The 15,509-nt window shown below is 33.5% G+C and overlaps 1 protein-coding gene and 1 non-coding gene across 2 annotated transcripts in view; one reads left to right on the top strand and one right to left on the bottom strand.

The window, feature by feature from the left end:
• Positions 1-15,509, bottom strand: part of bdg (sodium-dependent transporter bedraggled) — a 182,446-nt gene that overhangs the window by 137,522 nt on the left and 29,415 nt on the right. The window lies entirely within an intron of this gene.
• On the top strand, positions 2,017-2,088 carry TRNAK-UUU (transfer RNA lysine (anticodon UUU)). The gene has a single exon. It is a non-coding gene; the product is annotated as a tRNA-Lys (tRNA).

Genomic DNA, 15,509 nt, shown 5'->3' with positions numbered 1-15,509 from the left:
AGTCTACAATTTATTTTCTTGAACTATTATCCAAAAGACATACATAAATGAAATCATTAATATGCACCAGATAAGAAGATGAACTTCAGCTCCTTTATCATGTTATGAATGATTTACTGTTTATAGTTTATTTTCTTGAACTATTATCCAAAAGACATACATAAATGAAATCATTAATATGCACCAGATAAGAAGATGAACTTCAGCTCCTTCATCATGTTATGAATGATTTACTGTTTATAGTTTATTTTCTTGAACTATTATCCAAAAGACATACATAAATGAAATCATTAATATGCACCAGATAAGAAGATGAACTTCAGCTCCTTCATCATTTTATGAATGATTTACTGTTTATAGTTTATTTTCTTGAACTATTATCCAAAAGACATACATAAATGAAATCATTAATATGCACCAGATAAGAAGATGAACTTCAGCTCCTTCATCATGTTATGAATGATTTACTGTTTATAGTTTATTTTCTTGAACTATTATCCAAAAGACATACATAAATGAAATCATTAATATGCACCAGATAAGAAGATGAACTTCAGCTCCTTCATCATGTTATGAATGATTTACTGTTTATAGTTTATTTTCTTGAACTATTATCCAAAAGACATACATAAATGAAATCATTAATATGCACCAGATAAGAAGATGAACTTCAGCTCCTTCATCATGTTATGAATGATTTACTGTTTATAGTTTATTTTCTTGAACTATTATCCAAAAGACATACATAAATGAAATCATTAATATGCACCAGATAAGAAGATGAACTTCAGCTCCTTCATCATGTTATGAATGATTTACTGTTTATAGTTTATTTTCTTGAACTATTATCCAAAAGACATACATAAATGAAATCATTAATATGCACCAGATAAGAAGATGAACTTCAGCTCCTTCATCATGTTATGAATGATTTACTGTTTATAGTTTATTTTCTTGAACTATTATCCAAAAGACATACATAAATGAAATCATTAATATGCACCAGATAAGAAGATGAACTTCAGCTCCTTCATCATGTTATGAATGATTTACTGTTTATAGTTTATTTTCTTGAACTATTATCCAAAAGACATACATAAATGAAATCATTAATATGCACCAGATAAGAAGATGAACTTCAGCTCCTTCATCATGTTATGAATGATTTACTGTTTATAGTTTATTTTCTTGAACTATTATCCAAAAGACATACATAAATGAAATCATTAATATGCACCAGATAAGAAGATGAACTTCAGCTCCTTCATCATGTTATGAATGATTTACTGTTTATAGTTTATTTTCTTGAACTATTATTCAAAAGACATACATAAATGAAATCATTAATATGCACCAGATAAGAAGATGAACTTCAGCTCCTTCATCATGTTATGAATGATTTACTGTTTATAGTTTATTTTCTTGAACTATTATTCAAAAGACATACATAAATGAAATCATTAATATGCACCAGATAAGAAGATGAACTTCAGCTCCTTTATCACGTTGTGAATGATATTACTGTTTATAGTTTATTTTTTTGAACGTCATTTATTATGCACCTAATTAAGGCGTTAGGTATAGCTTAAAGCAGTAAAATTTTTGGAAAAGTTCAACATTTTTCTCCTTCATTACTGTATCATGTACAATAATTAAAATTAGTAAGTGTCAAACAATATCTTTCTGCTATATGAAAAAAATATATTTTTACGATTAAAAAAAAATTGTTCCGGGGCCGGGTATCGAACCCGGGACTTTTGGTTAAACGTACCAACGCTCTACCAACTGAGCTACCCGGGAATTCTACCCGACACCGATCCAATTTTTCCCTCTATATCCACAGACCTCAAAGGGCTGACAAACGTCAAGCAACCAACATTGAGTGCACACTAACTCTGTGTGACTTAAATTGTGGTTTTCTGTTAACGAACAGTGAAGTATATTATGCAAATCAAGCTTTCAAGTATAACTCCCTGTAAAGTTGATTTGAATAATTGGATCGGTGTCGGGTAGAGTTCCCGGGTAGCTCAGTTGGTAGAGCGTTGGTACTTTAACCAAAGGTCCCGGGTTCGATACCCGGCCCCGGAACAATTTTTCCTTCGAAATTATTCAAATCAACTTTCCAGGGAGTTACACTCGAAAGCTTGATTTGCATAAAACAATGTTTATATATATATATATATATATATATTCAAAATTCAAAGTTCACTGTGCAGTGATGAAGCGTTTCCCTCATAACTCAAAAACTTGTTAACTTTTTCATGTTCTCTCTTTTTTACTTTATTGCTGAAACTCACGTTTACAATGTCATGCTCTTTCAACCACATTCCTTAATAAACAACTTTTTTTATTTTGTGTTAGATATTTGACCATTTTTTAAAATGAATTTATTTTTTATCAGACAATCTATCAGTGAGAAGTGATCTTGCATCATATTGTAGACTAGCCGTAACCGTGCGCTCCGCTGCACTTGTTAGAAATAAATACAAAGTAATTACATAATTAAAATAGGACATTTGATCCAGGGAACATTCGTGTTTCATAGAAGGATGAATTGTTTAATATGTTACTTAATTTAAGTTGTATTTAAATAATTAAAATGCGATCATTTTGGTCCAGAGACACTCATTTGATGCAATGACAATTCCTTTAACATATTTCCTATTTGTTATTACATGCAACCATAGTTTAATGAAGATTGACATATCATTTAGTTTTAATGTGTATACTTTATATTACTTGCTATATGTTTCCATTGAATTATGGTAATAACTTAATTTTAACCCTTGTTTTCTACGTCTTCAGTAAATGGCGCTTGGCCCACTATGGTTCTGAACCCTTCAAATAACTTAAATAGTGATACAGCATATACTGTATAGTGGTATTTAATTATATTTCTTTCTTTCGAAAATGTAAGAATTCACGATCTCCTATGTATCATTGCCATGGAATGAATAAATGTGTTTTTTCTTCCTACTCAAAAATTTTATATTTTGCACATAGGAATTACTGCAGGAACAACAACGCTATAATCTGAGGCGGCGGCGAAAATGTATTGTATTGTTATTTTAAAAGTCTTGTATATCCTTAAATATCAGTCCTATCGAAATTTTGCATAGAATAAAACTTATCGGAAATCATTTTTAAAGAAACTTTCGTTATGTAACATTTTTCACAAAAAGCAATAGTAAGCGAGATATTTCGATTTATTCAATTCAGTCCCTTTTGAATGCCCATAGCCTAAAATCTAAGTTACAACGAACTTAATTTATATTCCAATTTTCATATAAATCGGTTCAGCCATTATCGCGTGAAAAGGTATCAAACATCCAGACAGACAGACAGACATACAAACAAAAATTTCAAAAAAGCGATTTTCGGTTTTAGGGTGGTTAATTATATATGTTAGGACCAATTATTTTTGGAAAATCGAAAATTAGCAGAAAAATTTCGGCTACAGATTTATTATTAGTATAGATATGACGTGCATAAATACACACAATAAATTTCATCACAGAATGTTGGATACTTTTTGAGTTATGAGGGAAACGCTTCATCACTGCACAGCGAACTTTGAATTTTGAAAAAAAAATATATATATATATTTTTTTTAGGTCGTAAAAACATGTTTATTATATAGCAGTAGGACAGTGTTTTACACATACTAATTTTCATTATTGTACAAGATACTGTAATGGAGGGGAAAAAAGTTGAATAATTTCAAAATTTTACTCCTTTAAGCTGTATCTAACCCCTTAACGCATTTTCTCCACAGGTAGGTCTATGTCGCCGACTTAGTCCAACAGCTGACAAGGCAAACTCAACGCACTGAGTGCCACATAGCAACCTCGCGGCTCGATAAGATTGTTGGTAATCAGGTCTTAATCATATAATTTGAACCGGTAATGGAAATTACGGGTAAACGGCTGAACGGATTTTAATAATGACCCGTCATTTTGAAGCTTGGAACCCAAAATTTTTCAGTAAAATAGTAGTTTTCAGTGAAATTTCAGTTTTCCTACATCATTTTCCTATTTTCCAAAATCCATCTGTCGTCAGTTTTCAGAAATAATGGCTTTTAGAGAATAAAACAAAACACAAGCACACTACAATAAACAATATCACACGAAGGTTACGACATATTGAGAGTTCAGATGGCTCAGATTCTGTGACATCATAATACCAATATGTCGATTTTCATTTGTGTAATTTTTTCAGAATGCTTCTGTAATATTGGTTATTAAAAACTTCAAGATTTACTAAAAAAAATTTACAGGTCAGATTCTCTGGTGTGTAATTTTCTGAGTACAGCTATCTGTATATTGGATATTAAAAACTACAAAACTTAAGAATGTTTGATGACATTATTACCATTAAAAATGAAATATTATTATAGTGAATGCCATGATGTGAGTATTTGTAACTTATTATACAGATTGATGCTTTATTGATGATAATATGAAAGTGAAAGCTTTGGCGTTATATAAGAATGCGTAGAGAATATCTGAAGTTAGATCTTCATTTTTATAATATTTACTGAGTGACGGCTATATAGTAGTCTATACAAAACTTAAGTAAGACAATATTGTTATTAAAAATTAAATATTTTTATAGTTATTAATCAAGTGGTATAGGTCTTTTCCAAATATTTAATGAAACTCAAGAACTGAAGATGTTATAGATTCTATAAAAATATTTAGCAGAAAGAAAACCATTCAGAGGGATATGTTTCATTATTATGGAAGCAAATAACTTCCAAAATGTCTGGTATTCTTCAATGGAAATAATTTTGAAAAATTTTAATTTGAACTTCTAATGAACTTAGTTTGCAGCATTTGCTGCACAAGCCACTAGTTCTGTATAATTTTGATATACTATACTTTCTTTTAAATCATTAACTTCAATGCGAAACAAAATTGCTTATTAAATTCTGAGATCCAAAAGACGTGTCCCTTTCTTGTAAGCTATCTAGTTCTCCGCATTAGAAACCAAAGACAAAGATTCGCTGAAAACTCGTTAAAATCTATGCAGTAATACAGACAAGTTGTGCACCGGGTTCGAAGCGAGATCCATATATACCGAAGGAGCTGCTCATTGTGTTGTAACCCTCTTTCATAACAGCAAGAACTCAGGTCCGCTGCTTAGAGGTGCGGAGGTGAAAGCCGACAAAAAATGAAGCAAGAGAGGCGTGTGAGGAAGAGAGACCTATGTGCGCCTGCTGTTGGGCTGGCCTAGGATTAACTCTGCAAAATCGCGTCTGAAGTTGTACATCTAACAAGTCTTCAGATGAAGGGAACATGGTACATAGTAATTTAACATTACCGTAAGAAATCTATGTATTAAAATGTGTAGAAATAACTTAATTAGTGGGCCATGTATAGAAATTAGCAGGCTTTGACAATCTGTAATAAAACAAGAGAACATCAGACTTTGACTTAGCAACCATAATGATGTTCTCTTGTTTTACAAATTGTCAAAGCCTGCTAATTTCTAAACATGGGCCACTGATTAACATTGGTTTCTTATGACAATGCTAATTTCGCATGACTCATACCCAGAAAAAAACAAAGAAGAATAGCAATAGCGTAATCTCGTATAAGAAAGAAAATAACAGATAGACAATATTTATCTTGAACACGAAAAGGTAACGCAAAGCTTGTACAGAATATTTACGTTTTAAAATAAAGCGTGCTATCTTTATTCTTTATCAGCCATCAGACGTTTCGTACCGTTTTACTGGATAGGAAATAAAATTAAATATAAAAGCTCATGAACATATCCCTTTCTGTTAGAAGTTACAAACATTTATTCTATTTTTAAATAATTGAAAAAATGTACACTAATCTATATTAATAATATCTAAATGTAAAAGCATACATTGCTAAGTAAAATGTATAGGGGAGAGTTGGATAGTATTGGACATCGGGTAATATCGGACAGTGAGTTTCTTTCATCTACCACACGATGATAATAACTGATTGACATGGTTACGTTTCTGTGATGTCGCATACAGAAACGTAGCCATGTCATTCAGGTACTACCATGTGGTGGTAGATGAAAGAAACGCACTGTCCGATATTACCCGATATCCGATACTACCCAACTCTCCCCTAATTGAAAGAAAATTCTGGAATTTTTTTTTGTGTGATGTCTACATTCCATCTATAATAACAGAAAAAAATAAGGCGAGATAAGAGGTCAAATTTAAAAAAAGAAATTCTAATTGAATCTTTTTTTTTTTTAGAAACCTAGTCATGAAATACAAAGTTTTGGGAAAACACAAAAACCTGTTTAAAAGAAAGTTAATAATTGGAATATTTGAAATGGGAAATGTCGATAAAACATAATGAATATTTCTCTATGCAAAAAAAAAAACTTTTTAAATAGAATATGACTCAATATTCATGTTTGAAAATGTTTCACTTTTGCAATTTCTCAAAATCTGGTATTGTATTGTATTTATTAACATTCCATGGTATTCATACATGCTTACAGCTAGAATATGGAACAAGTCAAAAACTTAATACTATTATAAAGTCTTAATTTATAGTCACAGTCTAGATGAAATATATACAGACGAGATTTACAATATAGTCTACTAGTACAACACAAAGTTTTAGTATCAATTTCATGAAGTGTTATTGAATGTCATGAATTCACCTACAGAATAGAAGGCGTGAGAAATTAGGTACTTCTTTAATTTTACACTAAATAATTTTATGTTTTGAGTTTCATTTTTTATATCGATAGGGAGGCTATTAAAATTTTTACTGCCATATAACGCACTCCTTTTTGATAGCACGATAGACTTGGCGATGGAGTATGAAAGTCATTTTTTGACGTGTATTTATGCTATGAACTGTTGAATTAGTTACAAAGTTTTCACGATTACATATGAGGAAGACTATTAATGAAAAGATATACTGACAAGCCATGGGCATTATTTGTAGTTTTTTGAAAATAGCTTTTTTTGAAGTTTTTTGGTAAAGATATAGGAAAACAATCTCTTTGTTTCATGAAATAATTGGAAATTTTATTCAAAAATTATACAAATTTGAGTCTCAAAACCAGTATTTAGAAGCTGACTGAATAAATTTCGCTTTATGTGAAGAAATTTTACTCCACCCTGTATGAAATGTCACTAAGGACATAAATAATACAGTTCTGCATGAAATAGTCTAATAGAATAATATATTACACAAAAGACAACAACGTTATTCTAGCAATCCAAAATTCAGACACAAAATAATTAATTTACCAAACACAACAGCTTGGACTAAAGTTTTGTTCATTCTGCGTCAGCCTTGTCACCGACTAATGGCCTTCTCCACGAAACCTGATTTTCAAGGTCACATGTCACAACAGAAATACCGTTTGATATGCGATATTTTTCTACAAAATGGTGTACTTATCCCTATAGAACAGGAATTAGCAATGAACTCAATTTTCTTAAAATTTGACTTATAGGGTTTCTCAAAAAACCGATTCAATTTGGTATTATGTCCCAAATAATTATTCGGAATTTATTGAAAATGTCTAATTGAGGCAGGGAAATCAAAAACTCTCTAGCTCCAATAAACCAAATTTTACAGGAGAGAGAAAAAAACTTATTATTTCTCTTACTAACTTTAAATATTATACATTTATCTATTAATATTGTGTAGAATTACATTCTTTACCAATTACACTAGTGGCCATAATTCTGGAAACGTTTTGTTTTTGTACTGAATTATTATAACATTTGCATTGATTCACAGATTTGTACAATTGAAAATGTTTCTCTTGACTGATTCGTTAATTATGGGGTTATAACAAAGGTATTATATTTAATCCTGAATATTTTAACAATAAATAATCATTACTATGTAGGAAATTATGTTCCTGTCGTTTAAGATCTAAATATTGTGAATTTTATTAGTAACAACAATGTAATTTATTCGTCACAACAATAATTCCTTTCTACAATTCACCTTAAACGCTCTCGTCAACAATTGGATCTCCACTCAACACCGTATTCGTTATAGCACTCCACCGACGACAATGACAATTTACTTGGACTATTACGCACAACAATGAACTGTTAATCTTAACTAATATTTACAAAGCACTATTTACAAATCAGAACTACCAGTTCTCAGTTCACAGTTCTTCTATCTCAGTCACTCGAGTTCACGGTATCTGGAACCACAGACCTTCAGAGACAGTTCACTGTACTCGAACTCGGGTCCCTCCAACTGCGGTCCACTGCACTCGAACTCAGGTCCCTCCAACTGCGGTCCACTGCACTCGAACTCAGGCCTTCGGATGCTGACGCAGATGCGGACGCACACTCGAGTCGAACTCCGGCTGGCTTGCTTGCTCTGGCTTTCTCACTGACTGAATAACTGAAAACTCTGCTCTAGTTCGCTGGCGCTTCTTCTTTTATAGCAAAATCATAGTTGCGAGAACCTTCTACAGGTGTGTAGAGAATTATCTGGATATCTCCACTTCGACGCATTTCTGGAAGGGTCGGGAAGGTCCGTTCCCCCTTCCCTCCGTAAGCAGCTGCGCGCGCGATCTCCCCTCGTCGCGTGGGCCCCTTTCCCCTTTCTCCGCCGCGCGCCGTCCCAAAGTGCTCCGCGCGATCTTCTCTCTTGCGGGACGCTGGTCGTGAGTTCGATTCTCACGTCGCTGTCACAATATTAATTTCAGATTTTCATTATAAGTTTCCCTTCGATCTTTCAATGCTAATCGACAAATCTGCTTCACTTCTCTTGGACTTACTTTAGGTTTTCTATCAGTCCTAAGTGTTGTTTTACAAGATTCTATGGATTTGTACCTCTCACATATCTTCTGGACGCCAGGCAATGTAGCACCATTACCAAGTTTTCTTGCAATTTCCTTGATTGTGTAGCCTTCTTCTCGAAGTATGGCTGCCCTAGAAGGTGTTCAGTCCTTTCGTGGAGCCATTGTGATAAAATGATCAATAAAGTTTGTTGTAAAGCAATCAGATGTTCACCTAACGAAATCTTAAGTCAGACTAATGATAGAAACAAATTAATAATGTCCATATTTATGCTACCAGTGCTCAACAATACTTCTACTGATCAACAATAATCATAAACTCAACAATGGACTAGTTTTTATAACAGTAAATAATGGGAAATTATAATGAAATCTGAAATTAATATTTAGATCTTAAACGACAAGAACATAATTTCCCACTTAGTAATGATAATTTATTGTTAAAATAGTCAGGATTTAATATAATACCTTTATTATAACCCCATCGGTAACGGGTCAGTCACGAATAACATTTTCTATTGTATAAATCTGTGAATTAATACAAATGTTATAATAATTCAGTACAGAAACAAAAAGTTTCCAGAATTATGACCACCAGTGTACATACTTCAAAACCTAAATTTTTACATTACCTTACGCTACAATTAGAAAGAAACACTGCTGGAGTTAGTGGTTTTCTGACTTCCACAGTGTATGAATTAAGGAAAGTGAATAAATATGAGCCATGCGAAGAAAAAAAGATAAGTATATCATAATTCCCTTATGAAACATTGGAATATACGAGAAAATTGAAGTTTATTATTAAGATTAACATTGCTACCTATTTTTTAAATTTCAAATATACTTACTTACTTACTGACTTTTAAAGAACCCGGAGGTTCATTGCCGCCCTCACATAAGCCCGCCATTGGTCCCTATTCTGAGCAAGATTAATCCAGTCTCTACAATCATATTCCACCTCCCTCAAATCCATTTTCATATTATCCTTCCACCTATGTCTCGGCCTCCCCAAAGGTCTTTTTTCCCTCCGGCCTCCCAACTAACACTCTATATGCATTTCTGGATTCGCCCATACGTGCTACATGTCCTGCACATCTCAAACGTCTGGATTTAATGTTTCTAATTATGTCAGGTGAAGAATACAATGCGTGCAGTTCTGTATTGTGTAACTTTCTCCATTCTCCTGTAACTTCATCCCTCTTAGCCCCAAATATTTTCCTAAGAACCTTATAAATTTCAAATATATGAGACAGAAAATTACAAATTACCATAAAGCAGATCAAAATACACAAATAAAACCACAAACAATATTAAATGTTAACACAGTCTCATTCATGTTACAGATTCTGTGTTTTCTCTCATTCTCATGTTCTTCGTGTGCATCTAGATTCTAGGTTATTACTGTCCGCAAACAGAGTTTGGTAATTCATCCTACTTTCCTCAGAAATAAACTGCAATAAATTTTGCAAGTCCTTTTGCTTTCTTCTTTCAATGGCAATGCTGAATTGTACTTCAGTTGACTGGGGAATGATGCATCTGTATTGGGTTTCTGGAAGTTAATCGACTCGATATTGTGCCTTTAATAGTCTTACTTACATGGATTTCATAGACTTTGGTGGCATTCTGAATACCGTATCGTATCACTTTACTCAGCTGATTGAGCGATAGTGTTGCCACCTACCGGGAAATTAAGTTTGGAATGCAAGAATTCTCTTATTCCATGGAGTAAGTGGAGTTCTGACTTCCACGAGTTTTAAAACAGCCCCCAGAATGCAGATGAATATCGATATTAGTGTATTCTTGCCTTCCACGCATGCGGGACAAACTAAAAAGCATCATCCAGCCCATAACTCAATTTTGTCAAAAATTGGAGTTAGTGGGTTTTGATCTCCCTGTCTCAATTGTAAATGCTTTGAATTACATAATAGGTTTATGTCTCAAATTACTTTTCTTTTCCATCCCACAATTTGCACAATAGTAATATGCGTTACAAGAGCGGTATGTTGACGTTTTCATGTTCGAGGAAAAGTTTGAAAAAGCGAAACGTAGTTGAGCTTTTTTAATTTCCGAGAACATGAAAACAAACATACCGCTCGTGTATCGTACATTATTTTGTGCGAAGATCGTTTATTACATACCTGAAAGACGAATTTCTAATTAGTTGCAATGAAATCTCCATGTTGGTTTCTGTTTAATGACGGCAACTTCGGAAAGCCAAAATATCTTTCTTCAACACTGTTGCTATAAAATGTTTTCTGTGTTTACTATACTCCAGCAGGCCGTGATATACTTCTATCTTCCCCCCCAGTCTATAAATGCGAACTTAAAACAAACGGTAAGGTTATGTAATGATTTATTTTTCATTTGAATATTTTAACAATATTATTTATATATGACATATTGCAGTAATAACATCGGCATCTGGAGTCTTGTTGATTTTTTCACGGCTTCCTTAATGTTACTTGTATCAGGAATGCAATAAGTTTCGTGGAGTAGTAGACTTTACTTAATTTTTGCAAATATTTAAAAACAATAATTAACAGTGCAATTTAGGTGAAATTGCAGTGGTAAGTTTCCAATTTATAATTATTACTATGTTAAACGTCTCTAAAAATAATATGTTAAAAGCCTAAAGCAGTAAAATGAATGTCGCGCTTAAGCGGTAAGAAGAGGGAAATTGTTGTGTGTTTTACGTTGGGAATACTGAATGTGGTATTTCACACTTATCGCGTATTGGTTCTGTGCGGAAAACAAGCAAATACGCACGATCTCGCACAAAAATATTGATATATCTGGAACTGTTGAGTAAAAGGTTGTGATTGGGCGCGATTGTATTTGAATGTTTGTTTCATAAGCTGGCGGCATTGTTGAAAACTGTAATTGCCGACTTTCTTGTGAATTTTCAAAACAAATTTAGTATTCCGTGTTTTGCTCCATTCTCCTCCATATCCACATTTCAAATGCTTGTAGTCGTTTGCACTTCGTCGTAATATCCATGTTTCGGCCTCCATACAATGCCACACTCTACACAAAGCACTTTACTAGTCTCTTCCTTAGTTCGTTTTCCAGAGGTCCGCAGAAGATGCTCCTTTTTCAATTAAAAGATTCCTTTGCTTGTAAATTGAATTAATCTCCTTGCTATGTATTCTATATTGTTGTATAAATTTTTGTTTTTCCCGCATATTCTGAGGTACAATATTGATATAATACCCATGGAATACAGTAAATGAAATGAAATGAAAGACATGCATTATCTCACAATACGCAGGGGTCCTTAAACTTATGACAGAAGTTGTACATTGTGATATATCGAAGAATAATTTCTAACTTGTAAGTTAATGTCGAAATGTCAAGTGTTATGTTTACACTAACACATTGCTAAGATAACTGGCCTTTAACAAATTATATCAGCGGAGTTTCGAAGCTGACACTTCCACGTACACTTTATGCATTTCGTAACAATGTAGTCACTCTATCACGAAACCATTAATATTCCTTAATATTCCTGCATTCATACAAAAATGATCAATTCATATACAAGAATTAAGAATATCTGAAGAAAATTAATAAATATAGGGAAGAGTCGGGTAGTATCGGACAGCGGGTAATATCGGACAGTATTTTTTTTTCATCCACCACACGATGATAGTGCCTGACTGACATGGTTACGTTTCTGTGATGTCGCATATAGAAACGTAACCATGTCATTCAGGTACTACCATATGGTGGTAGATGAAAGAAACTCACTGTCCGATACTACCCGATGTCCGATACTATCCGACTCTCCCCTACATGTTATAGAAATTAAGTAACTAATAACATAAATCACTATCATACATTTTGAAATATAGGCCTACACCGAGGTTGAAAAGACTAGAATCACAAAATACATACTGCTGGATGACGTAATAATGGAGCGCTGAAATTTAATATTCAGACACTGATATAACTCGAGCTAGTGTTCTCTACCGGCATCGATGTCTCCAGCTCATTGTTCAGAATTCCCGTCCAATGAGCGAGTTCCAATACTATCCCAAACCTTCGGAATATCTAATTTTTTATTGGGTTATTTTACGACGTAGGTTATTTAGCGTCTGAATGAAATGGTGATAATGCTAGTGAAATGAGTCCGGGGTCCAGCACGGAAAGTTACCCAGCATTTGCTCATATTGGGTTGAGGAAATACTCCAGAAAAAACCTCAACCAGGTAACTTGCCAAGACCGGGATTCGAACCCGGGCCACCTGGTTTCGCGGCCAGACGCGCTGACCGTTATTCCACAGGTGTGGACGGTCTATCTCATAATGATACATACTTGTGTATGTATCTGATGGTCGTGTCAGCATATAATATAGACGGTGATGCAAGACCAGAAAGTCCGAAAACATCGAAAGATGAACCAAGTGTGAAACTTGTAGCGGATGCTCTTGAAGATCATCTTCGAGCGACGTATGAGGAAATTTTAGGAGCTACAGGAATTCCATCAACTTCAGTATTTCGTATTTTGACAAATGATTTGAAGATAAACATTTCTGCGCGATGGGTATCTCACCGCTTGACTTTTGAACAGAAGCAGAAACGCCTGGACATTGCAAATTTACTGACACGATCAGTACGAAAACGACTAGCCCATCGAGAAACTGTCTACTACTATCCACTGCAACCCCACCACAAACTCCATTTAAAGAACTGTGGATTTCTCCTGGTCTTTCCCACGTAAAGATTCGATATTTTATCTTCAATCGGCACAGTACCCGAGACACGTGTAGGCTCCGTTTCTAGCTCCATTTTTCATCTTGTACACTACACGAAACTAATATAACTTCTATATGAAATTGCAGAGTGCGGTCCCAAAACGCGTTCAGTCCATTTTTATGAAATGAAGTAGTTTTTTTTTATTCACCAGTCTACGGACTGAACGAATTTTCAAGTGACAATAGCACAAATTTCTAGACAAGGGTTGGCGTTTTTTTTAGAAGAAAACAAGCTAAAAATATGATGACAGAGGTCTCGAAAAGTCATAAAAATGGCCAAATGGACCGAGCGACTTTTCGGATCACATTCTCCAATTACGGCTTTGGACAAAAAATTGAAATAATACGGGAATAAATACCAGAATATCTATACCAATAATAAATCTGTAGCCAAAATTTTTCTGGTAATTTTCGATTTTCCAAAAATAATTGGTGTCAACATGTATAATTAACTATCCTGAAACCGAAAATCGCTTTTTTGAAATTTTTGTTTGTATGTCTGTCTGTCTGTCTGGATGTTTGTTACCTTTTCACGCGATAATGGCTGAACCGATTTATATGAAAATTGGAATATAAATTAAGTTTGTTGTAACTTAGATTTTAGGCTATATGGCATTCAAAATACTTTATTTGAAAGGGGGGTTATAAGGGGCCTTGAATTAAATAAATCTAAATATCTCCCTTATTATTAATTCTCATGAAAAATGTTACATAACAAAAGTTCCTTTAAAAATAATTTCCGATAAGTTTTATTCTATACAACATTTTGATAGGACTGATATTTAATGAGATAAATGAGTTTTAAAGTTATAATAACAACGCCATCTAAGGCACTGTACTGAATAACAAATGACTTCGTCTATAAGGGGCCTTGGACAACAACAATCGAAAGCTATTAAACATAGCCTGCAGAGAATGTTTCTGTGTTTGTATGAAGTAATATCGGAAGCTAAATTAATTGTTTAATTATTATTTCACCATTGGAAAGTGTAGTTTCTCTGGATGGACATAATGCTATAATGTTATTACAGTAACTTCTGAAACATACAGCAAATAATATAAAGTATACACATTAAAACTAAATGATATGTCAATCTTCATTAAACTATGGTTGCGTGTAATAACAATTAAGAAACATGTTAAAGGAATTGTCATTGCACCAAATGATTGCTCTCTGGACCAAAATGACCGCATTTTAATTATTTAAATACAATTTAAATTAAGTAACATATTAAACGATTTATCCTTCTATCAAACACGAATGTTCCCTGGATCAAACGTCCTATTTTAATTATGTAATTACTTTATATTTATTTCTAACGGGTGCAGCGGAGCGCACGGGTACGGCTAGTATAATAGTACATTATGCAACGAGCCTATAATGAAGGTAATTAAGAAGCGAGTATGGATGTTTATGAAACGAGTGCAAGCGAGTTTCATAATTTTCATACGAGCTTCTTAATTACCATTATAGGCGAGTTTCATACGACTTTTTATGTTCGACCATATTTCTAACTTGATATTATTAATTTTCTTTGTATCTGACCTTGGCCAATGTCCCGTATGTTGTGAGATGTGCACAGACGCGAAAGTATTGATTTTTTCCGAGGAACAGATGTTCACATTGACCTTGCTAGACCATAAGAACCTACAGAGATAACATTGAAATAAAATTAGACATTGAAAAACGAGATGACAAATTGAATTTATTTGAATATTATTTACAATTAACGCTAATTATTATAGTAACAGAACATAACCTTCTGCGACAGTATTGGATTTCCAGCCTCCGTGACTTTTCGCTAATTCTCTTTCGATTGCATATCCGAGAATAATCGATACTTGCGGTTTTATAACGGTAGAAAGCTGACCTGTCATTGGCTGAACAGTTGTAACCTGAGTCGTCATTGGCTGAAAGACCTGACCTTTAATGAGTAGGTGTACTTTAATGACATGCATTAAAGGTCTGCTA

Source organism: Periplaneta americana, chromosome 4, assembly GCF_040183065.1.
Source record: "Periplaneta americana isolate PAMFEO1 chromosome 4, P.americana_PAMFEO1_priV1, whole genome shotgun sequence".
In the NCBI taxonomy this organism is placed as follows: Eukaryota; Metazoa; Arthropoda; class Insecta; order Blattodea; family Blattidae; genus Periplaneta; species Periplaneta americana.
Note: the sequence above shows the minus strand (reverse complement) of the source record. Positions and strands in the feature narration are given on the sequence as shown.